We start from the raw sequence: 9,759 nt of genomic DNA on the forward strand, positions 1-9,759 counted from the left end.
AAGGGGCAAGTGATCAAAGAGCAGGCAACAGCGTCTATGTCAAAAATAGCCCTTGCTCCACTTGCTGGGGACCCACATGAAGACCAAGCTGTCCATTGGTTGCATATGTGTAGGAGGCCTAGGTCCAGACCATGCATGCTCTTTGGTTGGTGCTTCAGTCTCTGTAAGACCTCCATTGGCCTAGGTTGTTGACTCTGTTGGTCTTCTTGTGGAGTTCTGTCCTCTCTGGGTCCTTCTATCTTTCCCGACACTCTTCCACAGGACACCCCACACTCTGCCCCACATTTGGCTGTGAGTCTCAGCATCTGTTTCAATTCACTGCTGGGTAGAGCCTCTCAGAGGAAGTTTATGCTAAACTCTTGTCTACAAGCATAGCAGAGTATCATTAATCACATCAAGGGTTGGCCCATCAAGGGTGGGTCCCAGTTTGGGCCAGGCATTGAATGGACATTCCCTCAATCTCTGCTCCCTCTTTATCCCTGCACTTCTTGTAGGCAGGGTAAATTTTGGGTAGAAGATTTTGTGGGACTCCATCCACTGGGAGTCCTCCCTGGTTAGAAGGTGGTCACTTCAGTCTCCATGACCCCTGTTAACTAGGAGTCTCAGCTAGAGTCACTCTCATATCCTCCCAGGAGCTCACCCTGTCACAGGTCTCTAACTTGTCTCAGTTTGCCTTCTTCCTCCCAGCCCCCTCACCTCTGCCTCCACTCTCCCCATATCTGACCCCCCTTGTTTTCCTCCCACACCATATCCTGCTCAGTTCCCTCTCCATCCACACTCGTTGTCTATTCTATCTCCCCTTCTGAGTGAGATTGAAGCATCCTCCCTTGGGCCCTCCTTGTTACTTAGCTTCTTTGGGTGGGTGGATTGTTGTATGGTTATCCTTTACTATATGGCTAATATCTGCTTATAAGTGAGTGTATATATACCATGTGTGTGGTTCTGAGTCCGGGATACCTCACTCAGGATGATCTTTTCTAATTCCATACATTTGCCTGCAAATTGCATGATTTTTTTTAAATAGTTGAGTAGTATTCCATTTTATAAATGTACCATTGTTTCTTTATCCATTCTTCAGTTGAGGGACATCTAGGTTGTTTCCCAGTTCTCAATATTGTGAATAAAGCTGCTGTGAACACAGCTGAGCAAATGTCCTTGCAGTGTGGTGTCACAGACCTCTTGAACTGTTGCCTCCTATCTGAAGTTTTGTATCAGTTCACAAACATATTTTCACACTAACCCTTTGCCCAGGGCCTGGTAACCACTCTTATATTCTGTGCTTCTGGATATTTCGCTGTTTCACAGTCCATACAGAAGAGAGTACATGTCACATAGGACTTCTGAACCCAGCTTAATACATCTAGTACAATTTCCTCCAGGTTCATCTATGTAGTTGCAAATGACAAAATTCCCTTACTTTAAAAATACCAAAAAATGCTGCATTTGTTTGAACACGCTGCATTTGTTTTATCCATTTATCACTTGATAGAAACATAGGGGAATTCTAGATCTTGCTTATAATGAATAATGCTGCAATAAAAATGGAAGTGAAAGCATTTCTTTGATATATATGCAATTATCTTTGGATATAGACCCAAATGTTCTCTCTTTCTGGGGAGACCTGAACAAACATCTATTCACCCCAGCTAGAACACTGATGACAAACCAAAGACACTGTTCTGCCTGAGTCTGGATTGGTGGGCCAGTGGGCTTTCTAGCATTACTTACAGGAGTGTGGGTGAAGGGCAACTGACAAAGGCACAGGTGATTCAACAGCAGCTCCATCACCTAAAAGCCCACCTCAGCATGAAAGCTTTCCTAGAGCTCCCTGCTCAACTTGTAGTCATCTCCACGGAAGAGTCGCTTTTCCTCCAAAGTCTTCTACTCTCTTAGAGTCCAGAACTCAGTCCTGGGAAATGATGTCATGTGTAGTGGGCGGGGTCTTCCCACAGCAGTTAACACAGGGAAGCCTATCCTCCCACAGATCACCCAGACAGCAGCCTGATTTAGACAATCCCTCGCCTCTAGACTCTCCTCACAGGTGATATCAGACTGTGGCAAGTTTTACTGGGTGGTAAAACTAACCATCATGATTGCATGATAACTCAGCTCCCACCAATGTGGCTAACATTAAAAAACGGACAACACCAAGGGTTCACGAGGTTGTTCAAGTGCCTGGCCTCTTGCACCCTCTTGGTGGAAATATAAAATACTGCTGCTGCTGCTGCTGCTGCTTTGGAGGAAATGGGGCAGGCTTCTGAGCAGGGTTTGTGAACTAGCGTTTCATTGTGAAGTTCATGCTGGCCTCCACACTGCTGATCCTCTAGAGCAGGGTCATGACCCACAGCTTGAGAACCGCTGCTGTAGGTTCAGCCTCCCATGTGCTCGGACTGCAGGTGTGTGCCACCCACTCAATTAAAAAAAAATCTCATATCATACATGTATGCCCTAGCAATTTCAGCTCTCGGGATTTATGAAATACGAAAGCCCATGTCCACAAAAATATCGGCACAAGACGTCTTAATTCATAATAGCCCCGAACTGAAACCAGTCCGGATTCCATTGACTGGCAAAATGATCTGTGAGCTGCGGCATGTCCACAACACTCAATGTTAGCTGTTCCTTCTACGCCGTGGGTTACCGGCTCTACTGAGTCACCATCTCCCTTGAGGGTGCAGTCATCAATAAATATGATAAATGCATGTTTTGCACTGAGAGAAACAACAGACACACAAGAGCACTTACAATGTGATTGATTTGATTCATTCTATATGGAAGAGAAAACAAATCTATAGTATAAACCAAGACACAACAGTGATTTCCTGGTGACGGACTGTTTTAATAGTCCATACTGGGAGCTTTCTGGGGAGGGGGGCTAGAATGTTTGATTTTTCAACAGGATTCTCTGGGTTGCAGGTGCACATGTGTGTTTTAACTCTTATAACAAAACACATGCTATTTACAATAACTGTTTTTCTGGCCACTTCCTTCTGTGTTTGCCTACGAGGTGTGCGCGCCTGTCTGTGTGCGGGCACACTCCTCCATGCATGTGAATGTGGGGGCTACAGGCCAACACTGGTGTCTGCTTTAGTAGCGTGCCACCTTAGCCGTGGAGACAAGGTCTCACTGGATGTGAAGCCTGGTCACTGGCTAGGCTGGCCGGCCGGGGAGGCCCCAGGATCTGCCTGCCCCTGTCCCCTCAGAGCTGGGGTTACAGACACACACTGCTCCACTTGGCCTTTACATGGGTGCTGGATCCAAACTCAGGCCCTCTATTAAGGTTTTTGTTTTGTTTTGTTTTGTTTTGTTTTTGTTTTTTTAAAGCTATCCATCTTTTGAGTGTTAAAGATGCAGATTTATTTGCAGAAGTATGAAATTATGGCCAAAAAAGTCACTGAAAATTTTCAGAAAACAAATATAAAGAATAAGTTTCTTTATTTCCTATCCATATTCCCAGACAGCATCATAGGAGTCTTGATTTTCCCCTCTGTCTTGGTAAATATGTATATTTTAGAAAACTAAATTTGGGTAAGGACCTGCAGATGTTTCGGTCATTGATTTAATTAGTGCTGAACTGATAGGTTGGGTGTAGGCTCCCTACTGGAGTCAGGTAGGTTTTATCTTCTCTTTCTTCAAGATTTGTTGTGTGTGTGTGTGTGTGTGTGTGTGTGCGCGCGCGCGCGTATGTATGTATGTGCACCCCATGCATGAAGCTACCTTCGGAGGCAAGAAGAGGGTCCAATCCCCTCAAGTTGGAGCTGCAGGCGGTTGAGAGCCATCTGGGGTGGGTGCTCAGAACGCAGCTGTCCCTTGCAAGAGCCACAAGTCCTCTTGGCTGCTGAGCTATGGTTCCAGCCTTGAAGGCTGGCTTCGCCCTGGAGCCCCCTGGAGCTTTGAAGAGCCCGTGGGTGCAGCCTGCCTTAGAACAAATGGCTCGGGAAGAAAAGCATGGGAAGGGAAGCCTGGCATCTGTATTTTTAGTTTTGCTTTATTTTTACATTTTGTTTTTAAACGTTTTGCCTGCAAATATGTCTGTGCGCCACTTGTGTTCCCATGAAGGCTACAAGAGGGTGTTGACTCCCCGGAAGTGGAATTACAGGCTGTTGGGAGCTGCCGTGCGGGTGCAGCCTCGTGCCCTGGGAGAGCGGTGAGGGCTTTTAAATCTAAACCCATCTCTCTAGCCATGACAACTGTGTTTTTAAAATAATTATTATTCTGTCATATATCACAGCTTGACCACAGTTTCCTTTCTCTCTCTCCCTCCAGTGCCCTACCCCTCAAACCTCCTCTCTCCCAGAGCCACTCTTCCTCTGGTTCCCTTCAGAAAAGAGAGGGCCTCCCAGGAAGAACGTGGCATAAGGAGCCTGAACTGGCTATCTTCTGTAGCCAGACGAGGTGGGACTGATTGCTGTATTTTAAGAATTCTCCCTTCTCGTGGGAATTTTACATAACCCGATTTTAGGTTTTTAAAAATGTATTTAAAGCATAATCTTTAAACAAAATATAGCCTTCTTTAAGGGGGCAGCGTGGAGCCACTTCCTGTTTATTCCAGCTCTAAAAGATTCTTATCAAAGTGTGATGAATCAATACATTCACATTATAATAGAGCAAACTTTAGAGGCTAAAGGGATGGCTTAGTGATTAAAGTAGAATATTGCTCTTACAGAGGACCCCAGTTTGATTTCAGCACCCACACTGGGCAGCCCCCGACCCCTTTGGCCTTCATGGGTACCTGCAAGCAATGCACATAGCCATACACAGATAGACGTAGAATTAAATTTTAATGAAAAAATACTAGAACACTTCAGTTTTAGACTGTCAGAAGACTTTAGTTTAAGATTGTCAGGACAATACAATCTCATTGGTAGAAATTATTCTAACCTTATAATTACTTCCAGAATTCTTCTGGTGTACATATACCATCTTCATGGCAATATCAGCATTGCTTAGGTCAACTGCCAATTGACTTTGGAAAAAAAAAAACAAAAAACTCCATGTTTGATATTTCAGAAGTAGCATTGAAGGAGTCATTGGAGTATTTTAAAAAAGATTAAAAAAAGAAAACCAAACAAACAGAATTACAGCAGCATTCCTTTGCTTATTCCAGCTATGGGAGGTGGGAGGAGTCATGGCTTCTTCAAGGACTATTGTCCTGGAAGGTCTCAGCAGCCTAACCAGGGACTGCAAGGTGCTCTCTCCCCTCAGCTCCCAGCTGCCAGCACTCAGAGGGCTAGGAAGTTAAAGTACAGGAGGGCAGGAGGGAGGCCGTGCCTGCCCCGAGGGTGGCACACTGGATCTAAATGAGAACAAAGTACTGATTGTTCTTTGTTTGCTGAGCGGGCCTGCTGCCAGCGCAGAGCCACCCAGCTCTGAGATGCCCAGCTGGGAAGAGGCCTCTAGAGCTCAGCCAGCCAGGTGTGGGGGCTCCAGCAACCAGCTGCTCTCCTTCCTGGATGCAAGGTCAGGTGAAGGTGAGAGCAAAGAATGTGGTAAAACGACGGTTAGAAATGTCTCAACCGTCCTAGACAGGTTCTACCACAAGATTTGGATTTTAGAATTTTATCTCATTAGAGAAAGGGGAAGAAACTGGCTACAATTCAGGCTAGCAGCAGCAAAAAGACCAGACTTAGTAAGGAGGAAAACTTACCCCACTACCAGGTGAAATGGGCTGCTTGAGGTTTACCCGCAGCCAGCGGCAAGGGAGAGTCACCACACTGTCTCCACAGGAAGCCAGAACTTTCTAGAAAGATCATCACTGCACACTGATAGGAGCATGGGCAGTGGTTCCTTCGCGTATTCATGTGGAAAGAAAAAAGTGACCCAACTATACTTTTAGGAAAAACACACAGAGATAATTTTGTCATGAGCTTTATCTCGGGGTGAAAGGAACATGGGAGAATTTTACTTTCATTTCTGTACATTTCTAGAGTTTGTGAAGATCATGCACATCTTTAAAACTCAGGGAAAATGTGAATTATTGGAGCTGTGAAGGTCCATGGGCCTTGCAGCCAGAGTTTGTTGTGTGCTTAGGTGCTGTGGAGAGAAAATCACTGATCCACATACTTTCTCATTGACATGAGTGGCAGAACAGATGCCATCCTACTGAAGGCCTGTCGTAAAGACGAGGGTTGGCACTCTAACCACTCTGGTGAGCTGCCAGCCAGCTCCCCGCCTTGGTGTTATTTAGGTCAGACATGTTAATTAGTTCTGCATAGATGCCAGATAGATATGGACCATGACACTATGCTTTCTTTTATTAACTTATCTCAACTCTTGCTTTGTCTGACTTGGAATCTTTACTTTCTTTTAGTCTTCAGTTATAAGGTCAGAGCTGGAATTTGTAGAAATGTCACATGGCCAGGAAAAAGCAAAAGCAAACCAGACTTAAACCAAATGAGAAGTCTGCAGATTAGCTGGGACTGCTATCATTGCACTGTCACCCATTTTAAAGACACAGAGACTGACTCATGCTGATGGTTCTGGAATCTGCCCTGAGTTTATGAGCCACCATGCCAGTGCCTCTCAACCTGTGGGTCATGACCCCCTTGGTGGTTGAAGGACTCTTTCACAGGGGTTGCCTAAGACCAGAAGAAAACACAGATCTTTACATTATGGTTTCTAACAGTAGCAAATTTACAGTTATGAAGTAGGAAGGAAAATAATTTTATGGTTGGGTGGTCACCACAACATGAGGAACTATATCAAATTGTCACAGCCTTACGAAGGTTGAATGCCAGTGACTCTATGACTTGGAGCTGAGACTGCTTGCGCAAGTGGTGCCAGCCGGTGGCCTACGACAGCATATGTACTGACAAGGGACTGTAGGAGCCATTCTGCCTATGCTACAGATTTCCACTCATCCTCCCGCCTGGCCTGCCAGGCCTCAGTCCTATTGCTAAAACCACAGGGGCAGAAACTTACTGAGGATCCTAAGAACTGGTGCTGTATGTGAACAACCATTTTATTCTATGTTTTAAATCACTGTCTATACTTTTAAACTTGAAGTTATACAGAAAAAGGGGCTGGCAGTGTAATTCAGAGGCAAAGCATTAGCTTAATTTGCACACAGTCTTGTTTTCAATTGTCAGCATGAGGCATACCTTTATCCAAAAAAATATTTGTGTGAGTGTATAGAAAATAAGAATAAGCTGGGTGTGATGTCACATGCCTATAATCTCAGCACTCATAGAGGCAGAGGCAGGCAGAACTCTGTGAGTTTTAGGCCTGCCTGGTCTACAATGTGAGTCCATGACAGCCAAGGCTACACAGAGAAACCCTGTCTCAAAAAAACAAAACAACAGAAAACAAACAGAAAGAGAATAAAAGAATATAAAATTATCCTTGTGCCCACCTACCATCCCTGCTTTAAGGAAAGCACTTGTCTTTTTTTGGAATTGTGATAAATACCATGACAAAAACAACTTGAGGAGGAAAGTAGTTATTTGGCTTACACTTCCATGTTCTTTTTTCTTTATTATTATTATTATTTTATTAATTACTCTTTATTCACTTTTTATCACCCTTGTAACTCCCTCCCTCCCCCTTCTCCACATATGCTCCTCCTCAAGTCCACTGATAGGGGAGGTCTTCCTTTCCTTCCTTCTGATCCTAGTCTATTAGATCTCATCAGGAGTGGCTGCATTGTCTTCTTCTGTGGCCTGGTAAGGCTGCTCCCCACTCAGGGGAATGTGATAAAAGAGTAGACCAATCAGTTCATGTCAGAGACAGTCTCCATTCCCATTACTATGGAACTCACCTGGACACTGAATTGTCATGGGCTACATGTGTGCAGGGGTTCTAGGTTATCTCCATGCATGGTCTTTGGTTGGAGTATCAGTCTCAGAAAAGACCCCTGTGTCCAGATTTTTTGGTTCTGTTGCCCTCCTTGTGGAGCTCCTATTCTCTCCAGGTCTTACTATTTTCCACTTCTTTCATAAGATTCCCTGAACTCTGCTCAAAGGTTGGCCATAAGTCTCAGCATCTGCTTTGATACCCTGTAGGTTAGAGCCTTTCAGAGGCCCTCCGTGGCAGGCTCCTGACTTGTTCCCTGTTTTGTCCTTCTAATGTCCATCCTCTTTGCCTTTATTATTTTATTAATTAATCTTTATTCACTTTGTATCACCCCTGTAGCTCCCTCCCTCCTCCTCTTCTAATCCCTTCCTCCCTCCCTAGCTAAAATTGAGCATTTTAGCTAGAGTCCTCCCTCTTGATTAGTTTCTTTAGGTGTACAGATTTTAGTAGGTTTATCCTATATTATATGTCTAATATCCACTTATAAGTGAGTATATACCCTGTGTGTCTTTTTGCTTCTGGGATACCTCACTCAGGATGATCTTTTCCAGTTCCCACCATTTGCCTGCAAATTTCATGATTTCCTTTTTTTAATTTTATTTTGTTGCTGAGTAATATTCCATTGTGTAGATATACCACGATTCCTGTATCCATTCCTCAGTTGAGGGGCATCTGGGTTTTTTCCAGCTTCTGGTTATTACAAATAGAGCTGATACATGGTTGAGCAAATGTCCTTATTGTGTACTTGAACATCTCTTGGATATACACCTAGGAGTGGTATAGCTCCTTGTCATCTGTCATCGAAGGAAATCAGGGCAGTAACTCAGCCAGGGCAGGAACCTGGAGGCGGGAACTGAAGCAGAAACCGTGGAAGAATGCCACTTACTGGCTTGCTTCCCGTGGCTTGCTCAGCCTGCTTTCTTACACCATCCAAGAACAACTGTCCAGGGATCACACCATCACAGTAAGCTGCACCCTCCCACAATAATCATTAATTGGGAAACTGTCCCACGGGTTTGCCCACAGGCTGCTCTGGTGGGGGCATTTTCTCGGTTGAGGTTCCTCCTTCTCAAGTGATGCCAGCTTGAATCAAGTTGACATAGAGCTAGGGAGTAGAGTCATTGCCCTGAGGTAACTGTCAAGATTACCAATGTGCTATTTGGCAAACAATTACCAAAACAACTGCTAGTAATGACTGCTAAATATGTATCTCCTGTGATCCTAGTTCTTACTAGATTAGTGTTCCATAAATATGGGGGTATAGTCTCAGGGCCTGAGCTAGGTTGATTCAGAAGGATGACAATGACATTCAAGATCATAACCAAGGGCAATGTCAGTGGGAGGACCTAGTGTCAGGCCAGGCCTAAAGCAACTCTAGGTATCTGTGGTCATAGAACTGGCCTTATCCTTTCTTTTACTGTAGATGGGTCTCTTTTTATCTAGAAACAGAGCTGTCATAAAGATGGAAAAGTTGGTGTTAAAGCAATGGCTCAGGGCTGAAGAATGTTCTTGCAGAGGACCTGAGCTCTGTTCTCAACACCCACATCATGAAGCTCACAATTGCCTGTCACTCCGGATCTAAGAAATATGTTGTCATCTGGCCTCCAAGGGCACTCGCACCCACATACGCTTACACACAGACATACACAGAAATAAAAAAAATAGAAATAGAAATAAAATACAAGGGAATGTGGGGTTTGAGGGTTTGCCATTGTTTTTTTGCTTTTGTTTTTCTGTAGGTTTTAGTTTTCCAAGACAGATTCTTGGAGAACCCAGTCCGACTTGGAGCATTTACCTCTACCTCAGCCTCATGGGGACCGGGACTACAGGCATGCTCCACTATATCTGGCAAAAAAAAAAAAAAAAAAAAAATATATATATATATATATATATTATATAGTGGATATATAGTGGAGAATCTGATTCCTATTATTGTATACTTCTGTGGTAAGCCAGCCCTTTTGCTCT

Source organism: Meriones unguiculatus, chromosome 16 (assembly GCF_030254825.1).
Source record: "Meriones unguiculatus strain TT.TT164.6M chromosome 16, Bangor_MerUng_6.1, whole genome shotgun sequence".
Lineage (NCBI taxonomy): Eukaryota > Metazoa > Chordata > Mammalia > Rodentia > Muridae > Meriones > Meriones unguiculatus.